This window comes from Lacerta agilis, chromosome 9, assembly GCF_009819535.1.
Source record: "Lacerta agilis isolate rLacAgi1 chromosome 9, rLacAgi1.pri, whole genome shotgun sequence".
NCBI classification, from domain to species: domain Eukaryota; kingdom Metazoa; phylum Chordata; class Lepidosauria; order Squamata; family Lacertidae; genus Lacerta; species Lacerta agilis.
Window position 1 is genome coordinate 63,953,886 of NC_046320.1, and position 13,422 is coordinate 63,967,307.

A 13,422-nucleotide genomic window follows, 5' to 3' on the forward strand; every position below is an offset into this window, starting at 1 on the left:
GTTGCAGCGCTCATCTCGCTTTATTGGCCGAGGGAGCCGGTGTACAGCTTCTGGGTCATGTGGCCAGCATGACTAAGCCACTTCTGGCGAACCAGAGCAGCGCATGAAAACACTGTTTACCTTCCTGCCGGAGCGGTCCCTATTTATCTATTTGCACTTTGACGTGCTTTCAAACTGCTAGGTGGGCAGGAGCTGGGACTGAGCAACGGGAGCTCACCCCGTGGCAGGGATTCGAACCACCGACCTTCTGATCAGCAATCTGTGGTTTAACCCACAGCGCCACCTGGGTCCCGTAATAATACTTACTTAATACTTAATAATAGTTAATCATCCTAACAACAATGATTAACTAATTAAAAATACAATATAGAATAATTTTATTAACATCTTTGTAATCTGCTTGTTGTTTCATAAAAGTGCTGCTAAATCATGACTCATAATGTGTTTTAACTGTTCTTATATATGCAATTGCTTTATATTTGTTTTTCTTGCATTGTGAAATCACTTTGAAGCCATTCATAAGGATGACATTCATAAGTGAAATTAATAAATAAGCAATGGATGTTCCTATTTTGTCTCCAGCTTTCAGCTACTGCACGCACTGCACCAACAGGCAGAGACCAGCCCATTCATGGCCAAAAATAATAATAATGCTGGGCCGGGTCTGGATTTCATAATGCAAGAAAAATCCCTGCTCACGTGTATTTATTTCTTTTGTGTATATATGTGCAGGATTCCTTACATGCCCTTCGCCGTCAGGTCCCAGAGCAGGTTACAACAATAGCATCTGCAATTATGAAAACAACAAAAACCCATGACGCATAAAACCATTCCAAACGGAACAGAACAATATAAATTCAGCCAGAGGCAGATCCAACAAAAACTAAATATCTTAACTCAAAGGCCGAGGTAAAGTGCTTCTTCAGCATGTGGTAAAAATTATAAAATAAATGTGAATAAGAAACTGCTTTTACTGAGCCAGACAATCTAGCTTAGCACTGTCTACCCTGAGGGGCAGTTACTTTCCAGGGTTTCAGGCAGAAAGTCTCTCCCATCCCTTCCAGAAGATGCCAGGGATTGAACCTGAGACCTTCTGCATGCAAAGCAGATGCCCTGCCACTGAGTTACTATGGCCCTTTGCTATACACACCTTTGTGGGGAGGGAGATGTACTGTTTGTTGGAATTTTCCATTCCACCTTTAGTTACAGACGTGGGGTTGTTACATGTGACATGTCCGTTTACATTCCAGCACCATTTGCTGGTGCAAGCGGAACTTCCGTTGTGTTGTTGTTGCTTTTGCTTTTCTTTCTCTCTCTCTCTCTCTCTCTCTCTCTCTCTCTCTCTCTCTCTCTCTCTCAAGAGACAGCAAGGAGAGAGACGACATGTTTCTTTCTTTCTGATTTATGATAATAAATCCGTAGTTTGCTAGCATGTCTTCACAAGCCTCTTTTTGCTATGCAGTTTGCTCTGCTAAGTAAAGTGTGCCCATGTCAGCAGACTTGGGTCACTGATTATGTCGCACCAGAGGTCGAGGGATCTTCGCAGCATGATGGCTGGAAGGAGATGATCCAGCTGGGGGCTAGCCAGCTGGCCACTCGACCCCTGGATACCAACACTGTTCAGGGGCTTCCACGAGGGAAGCCCTCACCCAGGCTGCCATTCCTCATACTTTAAAAGGGACGAAATCATCAAGAGGGATGGGGGGGGGGCATTCGATTCAGTCTGCGTTTAAGGGCAAACTTACCCACACACGTTTCTCATAACGAAATGTAGCTATTCTTTGAAATTCACTTATCGAAATTTTGCAGTGCAATTTGCCAACTAAGTAATGTGTAGAAAAATGCATATACAGTGGTACCTTGGTCTTCGAATGTACAGTAATCCATTCTGGAAGACCGTTTTGAGTTCTGAAATGTTCAAAAACCAAAAACTCAATTCGAAAGCCTCAGTACAGAATACTCAATATGGAAGCCACGTGGGATATGTAACTTCCAAGGCGTGTTTGAAAACTGAAGCATTTACTTCTGGGTTTACGGCGTTCAAAAACCAAAATATTCATCAATGGAGACATTTGAAAACTGAGGTACCACTGTTTTAGCATAAAGTGTGCATAAAAATGCATTTTTTCTTGGGGGGAAATTAAAAATGCCATGGGTGCCTTTGAGAGGAAGAATGAGATATTAAAATTAATAATAATTTTATTATTTATACTCACCCATCTGGCTGGGTTTCCCCAGCCACTCTGGGCAGCTTACAGCATATCTAAAAAATTATTATTATTGGAAAATTGTTGTGCAGAACACGTATATTAGGAAAGTATTGCACTAAAATTTGCTGATTTTTCATAATGACTTTAAAAAAATACAAGCTGCTGTGTAAAACTGAATTAAAGAATGAGAAAATGAAAAACTGGGAGAAACTACAATGGATAGATTCATTCCTCCCTAATATTAACACCTGGTGAATGGCCTGACATGGGGCCCTGATGGCACTCTCGGAGTTTCTCTGTCCAGTTTTGTTCTGGGATCAGCACACAAAAGATGACCAGGGCAAGGCCTTAGCATCACAATGCAAGAACAAGGCCCACATGCCTGGCTGTTGCAGCTGCTTTCTTTGAAGGATTGCTGGCAGCGCCTTCCAGGTTGTCCTTTGGGTTGCGTGGGTGGGCCCTTTGGAAGCGCAGTCTGGCCAAGGGACAAATTGGTTTTGTGTGTATTCTTGCTAACTCGGAGCATCCATTTTACCTGTTCTCTCCCTGACAGATAATGAGCCATTAAGGATCTGAACCACTGAGCAGATGAAGAGAGAATTCAGAAAGACAGTTTGACAAAAGGCACTTCAGCATTAATTTGCCTTGTTTGTTTTGTGTGTGTAATAAAAATATAACATTCTCCATATTTACCTGCAGAGAGCCCATGGAATGATAAAAGTGTGCATTCTCATCACATCGAGTCCAGCAAAGGCATCTTCTTTTTTTCCAGTCCTCAAAAATTACTGAATTAATATTTGGAGAGCGTAGTTACCGCATCTCTCAGCCAACAACGTGTCAGACACATAGCTGTCATCTCTTATCACAATGTGAGTCAACTTCTTGCCTGGGGGTTTGGATAGGGGGAAGGGTTTAAATGCTGGTAGTAGACCGGGTGGCTGAAGACAGCAGTGAGTGGAACCAGAGCCAAAAGTGGGTAGCGAACCCCTCTGCTCTATGTCACCCCCTTTCTACCCCATTTTCCTCCCTCCTTGCCGCCTGCATGAAAAGAAGCTGCTCAGCTTGTTCACCCCGATGTGCATAAATCATTTATAACAGACTCCAATGTGTGTAGGAGAGGAATTCACCGCCCAGCCTTTCTGCATAAACCATTCCAAAGACTCCAACAGGACTAGATCCAGCCAGCTCGGTTTCCTTTGGGGACGTGGGGCCTCTCTGGGCTGGAAGAAAGAATGACAGGCTGAACAGACAGTTTAACTAGTAATGATTAACAAATACCATATGATGACAAAGCAAAAATACCAGCCTTACCCAGTAACATCCTCCAAGGTGCAGGGGTTAGGAGTGGGAAATCACTGAATCATTGTGACTCTGGGTTTTATCTGCTTTCCTTTGCCAACAAAGATACACCTGGTTTCATATTAGCGTCCATCTCAGCTAGCTTCAGTGACTCAGTAGTGTAGTGCAGGGGTCAGCAAACTTTTTCAGCAGGGGGCCAGTCCACTGTCCCTCAAACCTTGTGGGGGGGAAAAATGAACGAATTCCTATGCCCCACGAATAATCCAGAGATGCATTTTAAATAAAAGGGACACATTCTACTCATGTAAAAACAAGCTGATTCCTGGACCGGATGTAGAAGGCGATTGGGCAGGATCCGGCCCCTGGGCCTTAGTTTGCCTACCCATGGTGTAGTGGTAAATTCTGCAGTACAGACACTTTTCCAAACAAGCTGTGCCCCTAAAGCAACATCCAACAAGTATTATTTTTGGCTAATGTAGGCACTGCAGCTTCAATACCACACCAGCAATTTTTTTCTTGCCCTCCCTCCTGGTTTGGCTGTCTTCCAGCCTGATAAAGAGTTCTGGTGGACTCTGTAGCTTACTATTTTGTGACGCCTTAAAAAGGTAAAGGGCCCCTGAACGACTCCGGGGTTGCGGAGCTCATCTCGCTTTACTGGCCGAGGATGCTGACGTTTGTCCGCAGACAGTTTTTCCAGGTCATGTGGCCAGCATGACTAAGCCGTTTCTAGTGAAACCAGAGCAGCGCACGGAAACGCTGTTTACCTTCCCGCCAGAGCAGTACCTATTTATCTACTTGCACTTTGATGTGCTTTCAAACTGCTAGGTTGGCAGGAACTGGGACCGAGCAACGGGAGCTCACCCCGTCGTGGGGATTCGAACCACCGACCTTCTGATCGGAAAGCCCTAGGCTCAGTGGTTTAGACCACAGCGCCACCCACGTCCCTTATGATTTCTTACTTAAGTCATAATAAAGGAACTATGGGATTTTTTGGGGTGAAAGCAGCAGTTTAACCCTTAGTCATGCCTACTAATGCACCCGAACTTTTTTGGCTGCTTACTTCAGGGGTTGCCAACATGGCACCCATGGGTGGGATGGTGCCCTATATCTTTTTCCCCTGGCTCCCGTGGCTTCACTCTTCCAACTTCCTCTTTCAGCTCTTGACTAAGAGTGAAGCTTCCCCCTCACTACTTTTTTGCGGCTCTATGTGCTTTCCAAGGCTTAGACTAATTCTACTGGATCCGACATTGACCCAGATCCCTTGGAAAAGCGAAGTGTGTGTTTGAATGTGCTTTCATTCTCTCTGTCTCTTAGGGTGGGGCGCATGGGTGCTGATCTGGGGGGGGGGGGAGGCAGAAGTGACCAGTGTGAGTGGCACCCACAGCACCTGCTCAAAAATCCACATGTGCTCACAGGCCTAAAAAAAAAAGTTGTCGAGCCCTGACTTAGCTTGTTTGGTGAGAAAATGTTATTTCTCCCTGTCTCATAACACTCAAACTCATGTACATCCAATAAAACCAATGGTTGGAAGAAAGGAGCAGGTAACATAAAAGTACTTCTTCAAGTCGCACATATTTAAACTATGGAACTCACTCCTACAAGAGGCAGTGATGGCCACCATCTTAGATGGCTTTAGAGGAGGATTGGACAAATTAAGAGATGAGAAGGCTACTAGCCAAGATCAATCAGTAAGTCAGTCATTTTATTTGTATGTCACCTTTCCAAAATTAAAACCATGCGGAAGGTGGCTTACAACATATAGAAAATCACTTTTGGCTGTACTCTGTCTCCACAGCTGGAGGCAGTCAAGCTTCCAAATGCCAGTTTCCCAGGTTTCCCATGGGCATCTGGTTGGCCACTGTGAGAAGAGGGTGCTGGTCCATTCGTTGGCCTGATTCAGCAGGCTCTTCTGTTGTTCTTCCTCCTCCTCCGCCTTCTCCTCCTCCTGCGATTGTCTTCCATAAACACAGTTTTAACAATGAGTCCGTAAGTGACTGTGGAGGCCAATTCTGGACCCACACGTCCTTCCACAGTGGGGGCATAGGTTTCCGGGCGGGAGTTGATCACAGTGTGGATTTGCTAAGCGTCCCTTCCTCTTAGCACGTTTCTCCCTTTTGTCCTGAGTTTGAGCGCCTTCAAAGTCCATGACACCTTTGGTAAAGGCTGTTCTCCAACTGGAGCGCTCGCAGGCCAGCGTTTCCAAATTGTCGGTGTTCATACTACATTTTAAAAGATTTGCCTTGAGAGAGTCTTTAAACCTCTTTTGTTGAACACCAGCATTATGCTTTCCATTTTTAAGCTCAGAATAGAGTAGTTGCTTTGGAAAATGATAATTAGGCATCCGCACAACATGACCAGTCCAACAAAGCTTCGACACGGGTGATCTTTGCTTCTTCTTAGTATTGAAAATGGGATTGTGTAGAGCTGTCCCTATAAGATCGTGGGCACGAATCATCAGAAATGGACCATAAAAAGATGTATCAAGAGGCCTTGAAAACTTTGCTGTGGCCTTGTGCAAAGCAGCCTGTCAGGGAACTGCCCTCGGCCCTGCGAGGGCTGTCGCCGATGTATAGAGAGCCCTGACACCTCCTCAGCAGCGATACCAGTCCAGAGAGGCAGCAGCTTGAGGATGTTGCTGAGAGCCCCAGTGCCTCCCGCGGCATTTGTTTAGAGGGGAGCTCAACAATTCTGTTGCCCCAGTTGCACAGGGGGGTCAAAAGGAGACAGGGGAGGAGGCGCCTGGGGATGCCGAAATTCCTTTGTTGGTGGGGTCACAGCCGGAGACCAGCACTCCCGGATTCTGCTAGTGACCGATACAGTCATGTTTCTCTGCTCTCTGCTTGTAAATAGCTTAGCACAATAAAACTGTTAAAGAGACAGTTCGGACTCATGCCTGCTTACTCGTGAGCAACCCAAGCCACACCTGACACAGCCAAATGATGGTGATCAGCTGCTCATGAAAGGCTTATCCCATGGTAATGGCCCCCACAAGGAGTGCTTTAAAGAGATCTCCACACAGCAGTTCAGACCAGTGTACAGTGTATATAAAACCAGTGTGCGCTTTTGCCACATTAAAATAAGTTCAGAGGTCCATATACCATGTGCATCAGCAACACCTTTTGTCATGAATTGTACAGTCCCTGAACATGCATGTAATCGAAGGAATCTTAACTACAGCCTGTAGGGAAACTGGGCATGAATCTGCCTGTCTGAGACTAAACTGCTTTTGACGCACCCAGTACTTGGCTTCTACTTGCAGTCTCTGCAGCGCTGCACAAGCAACTGAATGGAGACAAACGGTGATTAGAAATAATTAAATGTGTCAGTTTGGCCAATTCTGACGGCTTTGTTAAAATAATTTCCCTTTCGTCTAACCAAGAGAAATATGTTACATTCCAAGCGGCAGGATTTGCCCAGAAACTGAGAACCAAACTGAGTCTGGTGAACGCTATAAACTATGGAAGTGTACACATGCATGTACCAAAGCAAGCGTTTAAACACATGCTTTCCCAGGCACCCTATTTGTTTCATTGCTTGCTTGCATAGTTTAACCTTGGGTGTCGTTTTATCCCAGTCCTGAGTTTATCTGCTTGCACGGGTGAACAAGTTTTGCAATAATCAGATCTAACAATACAGTGGTACCTCAGGTTACATACACTTCAGGTTACATACGCTTCAGGTTACAGACTCCGCTAACCCAGAATTAACGCTTCAGGATAAGAACAGAAATCGTGCTCTGGCGGCGCAGCAGCAGCGGGAGGTCCCATTAGCTAAAGTGGTGCTTCAGGTTAAGAACAGTTTCAGGTTAAGAACGGACCTTCGGAATGAATTAAGTATGTAACCAGAGGTACCACTGTACAGATTTGACCTTAAGACCAAATCTCTGGAGGGTTGGAATCTTGCTGTGCTTTTAAGATGTGGATATTTGTACATGTCACTAGTCTGGCCTGGTCAATATACCTGGTACCTTGGTTCTCAAATGCCTTGGTTCTCAAACGCCAAAAACCCGGAAATAAATGTTCCGGGTTTTGAACGTTTTCCGGAAGTCAAACGTCTGATGCGGCTGTTGGCTGTTGTTTCTGGGGCACCTGCACCAATCAGAAGCTGCGCCTTGGTTTTTGAACATTTCGGAAGTCAAACGGAGTTCCACAACAGATTAAGTTTGGCGTTTTTGTTTTTGCTATTTAATTTGCGTTTTTGTTTTTGAGGCTTTTTCAGTTAATCTGTTTTTGTGACTGTGTGGAACCCAGTTCAGCTACTGATTGATTGATTGACTGTGTGACTGCAAAATGGATAAAAGCCCTCCCATCCAAACAATGACTATCATCAGTACAGGTAAGAATTATTATTTTTTTAATTTTTATCATCTACAATACTGTCTTATTTTTTTTTAATAGTACAGTATATTGATTATTGCTTTCATTTTATGGATCAATCCATGGTCTCGTTACATAGTAAAATTCATGTTAAATTGCTGTTTTAGGGGTTGTTTTTTAAAAGTCTGGAACGGATTAATCGACTTTGCATTACTTTCTATGGGAAAGCGCGCCTTGGTTTTGGAATGCTTTGGTTTTGGAATGGACTTCCAGAACGGATTAAGTTTGAGAACCAAGGTACCACTGCACGCCCAAAAAGCCAACTGTGACTCATCAGCCATGAATGGTCGTCATGAGAGGTTTGATCACTTGTTTTTGCTTGGTGGTGAAACGCATGTTGTGCAAGCCAATATACCAGAGATTTGGAGCCTTTGGCCCTCTGGAAGTTGCTAGACTGCAGCTCCCATCACCAGTGACCATCAACAACGATGGGAGTTGGGAGTTCAACATCTGTAGGGTACCATTTTGGCTACACCTGTGATGTACCAAATTGGCTCCACTGTCTCATTTACAATGGGTCTCATGCTTCCAAGGACTTGACTGTTACCAACAATTCTTTGAAAGAAGGTAACTACTCACTGGAGGCAGTGAGATATTTTACTTTCTTGGGTTCCATGATCACTGCAGATGGTGACAGCAGTCATGAAATTAAAAGACGCCTGCTTTTTGGGAGGAAAGCAATGACGAACCTAGACAGCATCTTAAAAAGCAGAGACATCACCTTGCCGACAAAGGTCCGTATAGCTAAAGCTATAGTTTTCCCAGTAGTGATGTATGGAAGTGAGAGCTGGACCATAAAGAAGACTGACCGCCGAAGAATTGATGCTTTTGAATTCTGGTGCTGGAGGAGACTCTTGAGAGTCCCATGGACTGCAAGAAGATCAAACCTATTCATTCTGAAGGAAATCAGCCCTGAGTGCTCACTGGAAGGACAGATCTTGAAGCTGAGGCTCCAGTACTTTGGCCACCTCATGAGAAGACAAGACTCCCTGGAAAAGACCCTGATGTTGGGAAAGATGGAGGGCACAAGGAGAAGGGGACGACAGAGGACAAGATGGTTGGACAGTGTTCTTGAAGCTACCAACATGAGTCTGACCAAACTGCGGGAGGCAGTGGAAGACAGGAGTGCCTGGCGTGCTCTGGCCCATGGGGTCACGAAGAGTCGGACACGACTGAACAACAACACTCAGGGTCTGTGTACAAAAAGAGCAGCCACATTAAAAGTCTCAGCATGGTGTGTGAGAAGCAGTGACTAGCTGGCATCTGAATGATTTGTGAGCCACTATGGTGAAGCAGACACACAGTTGACTTCGGCCAGGGAGACACGGGTTCCAATCGCCACTTCATTCTTGCAGCTCGGCAAGAGACCTTCCACTCTCTTGCACCCAAACCTGTCTCACAAGGTGGCTGTACGCTCTTCAGAAATGTGAGGGGGAACGTTGCTTGTCTGCCATCGAAAGCAGAACTGGGAGTTCTGTATTCACTGGAGATGAAATGTCCTTTGACTGCAGTCACACCTCTCCTGTCTTAGTTATACTTGGAAAAATGTGGGCATTTCTAGCAGTGTTTTGGTTGCCTCTGGCTCCTCTTCGTGTCCATTACCAAGGCTGGTCAGGAAAGCGTGAGTCATGCTTCAGTTTTCATCCATAATGGTTTTCTAATGCTAAGGGGATGAAATACGAACTCAGTGCGGACTTCTGCACAGTCGCTTCCACGCCTGCTTGGCTTGCGTTAAAAGCAAAGATTGCTGGGCAGTTCTGAGCACTGGATTCCACGGGAGACCCTTATGTAAAGCCTTTTGTGAAATTAAGCAGTTGTATAATTAGCGGGCAGGCCTCTAATATCACATGAAGATTCTCTGAGAAGAAACGGCTCTGGAAACAAACACAAGCATCTAAACAACCTAAGCAGGTGTATTTACCATTGTTTATTTGCTTAGATTTTCAATGAAATTGGTTTATATTGATTCAGACCATTGGCTCCTCTGGCTCAGCAGTGGTTTTGACTCCCCAGAATTTCAGGCAGGACCCTTCCACTAGAGATGCTTGGGACTGAAGCCAAAGCCTTTTGCATGCAACGCAGGTGCTCTAGTACTCAGCTACATACCTTCCCAACATTACCTTATTCATATTGTGCAGTGCTCCTTCCTGTGTGGCTTGGGTGATGTCAAAAGCCCTTGCCCGCGAGCGGCAGTGGAGAATCTGTGAGCGTACGAAAAGACCACACATTCGGTAAGTTAAAAATGGTTTACTTACAAACTCTTCAAAGGTCAGGTTCATATGCTTTTCCATGTATCAGTCAGAAAACACAGGCAGTACAACTTGGCTTAGTTACAGTGGCAAAAGCTCCTAAATTACAGGTAGAGGAATGCAAGAAAGGCTTGTTAGAGCCATGTGGCCTGAGCTTGGAACAACCAGCTGAGAGCTCTTTATACACTGAGCTTCTCGGGTAGACAGATGGGGAACAATAGGCTTGATTACCTTCCTCCCATAGTGAGGGGGAGTGACCTAGCTAAACATGGCAGCACAGCTTACTCTATGGCATTAACCCCTTCATGCACTGGCATGTTGGTTGTATGAGGCTGGTTCTCCCACAGAAATGTGGAGAACTCATTTCAATACTGGAAGAACCTGAGTGAAGCTGAAAATGACAGATTTACCCATTCCTGGGACAGAATTAACATTTCAATTGGCCCATCAAAAAATATCATGAACACATTCAATACATCCAGGGTTGCTCCCCACACATAACACCAGCTTATCACAGCTTTGATTCTCTGGCATTTTCTTTCTCCTTCTCTCTGCCAACAGCGGATGCCTCGCTGGGCGTGCATCATGTACTCAGATCTCTCTGAGCTGGGAGCACGAAGGGGGGGGGAAGGATGGAAGGGAACAGGTCTCAGCACACAGCTGCTAACTACTTGATCCTTCCACTCAGGCTTGAATGAGCAAACAAGTCCCTTCTCAACAGCACACACAAAGGGATTTGAGTGGAACAGATTAAAAAGCAGGGCTCTCATAATTTGAGATCATGTTAATCAGTCAAATGGATGCAAGCAGCAAACCAGGCCATGTTTATCTGTTAGGTATGTAACATGCCAACAGGAACACACAAGAATTCTGCTTGTCCATTCAACCTCGCCAAGGAACCTTTTCATTCATTCAATAAATATACCAAACCTTTATTAAATAAGACCAACCGGTGTGCCACAAAATAGCGAGCAAGCTTTTGAGATTAATTAACATGCGGTGATAAGAAAAAAAGTCACATGGTTGCTTTCATACCTAGTTTGGAACCTCTACATATTATGTAATAACCATTATTTATCTTTTCTGTGGCATTCAGCAATGCATAGAAGCAATGATCCTATTTATCCTAACCTGTTTAGCCTGTGATTAAAATTCACGCGCTTATGGTTACTGCTTTTATAATGTATATGATCTCTTTATGACGCGTAGCATTTCCTATTGTGTTAGAGGTGACATTATTATTAATTAGCTCTATCGCTAATTAATAATAATAATGTTATTATTTATTTGTTGCTCATCTGACAGGGTTGCCCCAGTAAAAGCTGGGAGCTTTTTCTCTAACGGGCAGGCTGGAAATGCAACAAACAGCTTGGCAGCGGAGCATCTTGCTTTGCTCACCAGAGGCCTCCAGCTCATCTCCAAGCAGGCCCAGGAAGAATCCTGCATCAGGAACTCTGAGAGCTGCAGCAGCTCAAGACCCCAAGGGAGAAAGACAGTGGCAGCTGAGCCGTAAAGCCTCTGCTTTGCAGGCAGAAGGTCCCAGCTTCATTCCTCAAGAGCATCTCCAAGCTAGGCCTGGAAATATCGCTCGTCTGAAACCCTACAGAGCCCCCAACCAGTCAGGTAGTGCTGGCCTTGTTCTAGGTAAGAGTGATTAGTTGGCATCTGTCTGTCTCAGGAGACACCTTGGGGTGGGGGGTGAAGTCAAACTATTGGAATGCTGCAGTGCCTGCTGTGGCTGTAGAGACTGATACGGGATTGACATATTTTGTTGCAGCTGGGGCACATGAAGGCGCTTGGTTGTGCTGCTGCAGATGCACCATGTCGTTTCTTCTCTCTGTGGTCCTCCTAGTGGTCACTCCTCTTCTGCTCACTGCTGTGGATACATGGCCTGTGTGTCTTCTGCAAGGAATTCTCATCAGGTAGGGTTAAGGCTGCCAGCCTTCATGTCTTGTCTGCAGACATATCTGATGGGGCATACCTTCAGGTTGGGCCTGCCAAGGGCACAGGCCCAGGAAGGGGCAAAAATCACACCTGTCCACTATTGGCTTGGTGTGGCTAGAAGCCTGCCTGCGTGTCTGCTCCCTGGGTTGCTCCTCTGGGTGAGGTATGCTGGCTCTTCTGGGCACCTCGGTGGAGGAATCCGGGCTCTGGTGTGGACCATCACAGCAGCCCTGCGGCGGGCCACAAATACATCTTTTTGCCAAGAGCGCCAGGGAGCCTAGGCGCACCTCTGCACCTTGCAACACAGAGCTGGCGGCGCACCTCTGAAACCCAAGCAAGCCTCCTTTGCAATCACAGAGCTGGTTTCACGTCCGTGGTTTCACGCCCTTTTCCATTCTGTGGACATGTCCAAGCCAGCGTAGAGCCAGGAACGCAAACATGCTGGAAACATTGGCTTGGGAGAGCACATCTTTGCTGGGACTCAAACTACACAAGGCAGCTTCTTCCTCTGCTTTCTGAATCGTCGGCGGCGGCGGCAGCAGTTCCGCCTCCTCTTTCCCGGGCCTCGGCGCGCGCTTCAGCGGCCCAGGATCCCTGCGCAAAGCCCGCCTTTCTCCTCCTCCTCTTCTTTACGCACGACTTTTGCGCGCAGGAGGCGGAGCAGCGAGGCCGGGGGAGGAGGCTCAGCTGCCCGCTGCCGGCTCTTCTTTCCCTCCCCTGCTCCCCCCGGGAAGCGGCTCGCTCTCTGCTTCACTCTCTCTTTTCTTGTTTTCCCCCCCTTTAATTATTATTTTCCACCCCTCTTTCCTTTCCCTCTTTCCCTCCCCCTCTTTCCCTTTTCCTTTCGCCTCCCCTTCCTAAGCAAGCAAGGCGCTTTTCTCTGCCCTGGGGCAGCAGCAGCACCAACCACAACAAAAGGGCCAGTTTCTCTCTCTCTTTCTCTTCGTCACCTCCCCCTTCTCTCTCTCTCTTCCTCCCCCCCCCCCTTTCCCTCCAAAGCGCAACGGAGAGCCCCAAGCGAAGCACCCGCCACCATGGAGGCATGAACACCGGAGGCAGCTGCAGCCCCGCCGCCGCCTCTTTTCCCCCATCAACCATGGACCGAGCAGGAAACTAACGAAGAGCAACTAAGCAAACCACCTCTCTTTCACGGCTGGAGCTGCCACCATGGGGTTTTAATGGACCGGATGCTGGCCAATTGCAACAGGGGATTTCTACGGCTTTGCAGGGGAGGTGAGCCAAATTAATATTAATAATAATAATAATAATAAATAAGTGGCCTTTGCAGATCAGGATGCAAGCCTCTTTGTTGATATCCGTGATAAAGTCTGAAATCCAAGCAAG

General features: G+C 46.3%; 1 protein-coding gene across 2 annotated transcripts in view; it reads left to right on the forward strand.

Moving 5' to 3' along the window:
* Positions 1-13,062: 13,062 nt before the first annotated feature.
* Positions 13,063-13,422, forward strand: part of CCNI (cyclin I) — a 50,477-nt gene continuing 50,117 nt past the window's right edge. For both annotated transcript variants that reach the window (XM_033160860.1, XM_033160861.1), the window contains exon 1: positions 13,063-13,311. The gene's annotated coding sequence lies outside the window, so the exon portion shown is untranslated. The remainder of the gene's footprint in view (positions 13,312-13,422) is intronic.